Below are 2,453 nucleotides of genomic sequence, written 5' to 3'. Positions count from 1 at the left end.
TTGTCATAGAGTAGGCCTGGAGAAGGTCCAACACTCTTTTTTGGACATCGAAATAACCTGGAGCTTAGAATTCAGAGACAAAGCCAAACAAGAAAGCACCCTGCCATGGGTCCAAAGACAGAAAAGTGTTTCCACCATGAAAAAAAAAAAAAAAATAAATGCAGTCGGTGAACCTGCAGTTAGACACAGGGCGGGGCTCAGTCTCCTACATGCAAAGGGGTCACAGCCAGCTCTTCATTAGAATCACTGTGAGAATTCCACAAGAGCAGATCCCTGACCCCACCCCTGGAAATTCAGCAGGCCACAAAGGCCTCAGGATCTTGGTTTTTCCCTCACTTTTTATTTTTACTTATACATGTTTGCAGTATATCATGATGACATCTTTGTGGAGAATTGGTAGATGTCATTTCATTCCTTTTTGTGAATCCTCTCCCTGTCCCTCTCTCCACCTGTTGGCCCCCTTCCCATTTGCAAAAGAATTATCTGCCTACTTCCTATCTTCTATCTTGTTCTTTATATATATTCGGGGTTAATCGTGCAAGAGTAACTGTGTAATATTTAAGCTGTCTGATTTATTTCGCATAAGAGGATAGGCTCCAGGTGCATCCACTTTCCTACAATCACTGAGGTTTATCATAGCACAGCACACTGTGCTGTGTATATGCACCACAAGTTCCTTGTGCATTTATCAGTTGATGGACATGTAGGCTACTTCCAAGATTTAGCTATTACCAATTATGCTGCTGTAAACTTGAGTATACATGTGCTATGGCTAGTTATTTAGCTGGTCCTCAAAGTCTCATAATTCATAAGTTGGGGCTTTTCAGAGTTGGCTAGATCAAGAATGTGTAATTAATACTAGAATCAAGGGCGTGTGGTACTGAAGTTTTTTGTATGTGGACTGAGGATTGAACTCAGGGCCTCGTGCAGGCTAGGCAAACACTCTACCACTGAGCTACATCTCTAGCTGTGTTTTGAGACAGGGTCTAGTTATGTGGCTCAGGCTGACCTTGAACTCACTATGTAGCCTAGGGTGGCAATCCTTCTGTCTCGGCCTCCCAAGTGCTAGGATTATAGGCGTGCACCACCACTCCTAGCTTTGTGGTACTAACTTAGTCCACTGACTGGAATTAGCAGAGTTCTGGACGTGGATAATGGAAGCCCTGCTGAAGGTGTGCACAGTGCCAATCAGTAGAGTTAGATCCTGGATGGAACATAAAGGGCAACAGAGAGGGCAGCCTTACTGCTGCTGCTGCTATGGCTTGCTGTCTCTGTCTGGCACATCATGAATTGCTTCTTCTATGTGATGCCCTCTGCCATGCCACCCTGCCAGCTGACTATGGACTTAAACCTCCATACACTGTGAGCTGAAATAAACCTTTCCACTGTAGCTTGTGGGTGTTGGGTATTTTGTCTCAGCAATGAGGTAACTATAACAGGTCTTTAACTCTTTTGGGAAGACACCCAGAAGGAGAATAAATAGCTAAGTCAAATGGAACTTCTAGTTTTCATTTTTTTGAAGAATTCCCATACTGATTTCCATAGTGGTTGCACCAGATTACAGTCCCACCAATAATGTAGGATGGTTGCTTTTCCCCTGCAGCCTTGACAGCATTTGTTATTGATTTCCTGGTGATGACCGCTCTTTCTAGAGTAAAGTAGAATCTCATTGCTGTTTTAATTTGCAGTTCTCTAATGGCCAGAGATGTTGAACATTTTTTCATGCATTCTTTGGTCAGTTGTATTTCTTCTTCTGAGAAATGTTTGTTCATTTCAGTTGTCCATTTTTTGTTTAGGTCTTTTGTTTGGGGAAGTCTGACTTCTCTGAGTTCTTTATGTATTTTAGATGTTAGCCCTGTCTGAGGAATAGCTGGCAAAATTTCCTCCTCCCCCCCCATTCTGTCTCTTCACTCAGTTGAGAGAAGGTGCCTGAGAGATAACACTGATGATGAAGGTCACCATCATCATCAAGGCTATTTTTTTTTTTTTTTTTTTTTTTTTTTTTTGGTACTGGGGATGGAACTCACGACCTCATACTTGCAAGCCAGGCACTTATGCTGCTGAGCTAAATCCTCAGCCCATCATCAAGGGTATTTTTGACACTCATGACCTGCACAATGAGAGTCAGCCTGCATCTTCTCTTCTTCACCGCCACCCGCAGGACACTAACATGTCTCCCGATACACTTTGAACTTTTCTAATTTTCTTCACCCTTTCTTCCTCAAACGGCAGTGAGCTCAGGTTTACTAATGGAGCAGCATGACTTACTGCTGAAGAGGTATCTTTGGAATGAATGCAGGCTGGATTTCTGGTGCATTCCATGCCCATCGACACCCTAATGATGGCACAGCAACAAGGTAGGAGGGGCCTGGGTCATCGCCGACGGCAGGCTCATGGACACCTACAGGAAAAACAAGCTTTTGTTTCATCCTGGCCACAGACATCTAAAGCCG

This window comes from Cavia porcellus, unplaced genomic scaffold, assembly GCF_034190915.1.
Source record: "Cavia porcellus strain 051 isolate PalLab524CR breed Dunkin Hartley unplaced genomic scaffold, mCavPor4.1 scaffold_28, whole genome shotgun sequence".
Taxonomy (NCBI): domain Eukaryota; kingdom Metazoa; phylum Chordata; class Mammalia; order Rodentia; family Caviidae; genus Cavia; species Cavia porcellus.
This window is presented reverse-complemented; position numbering follows the sequence as displayed.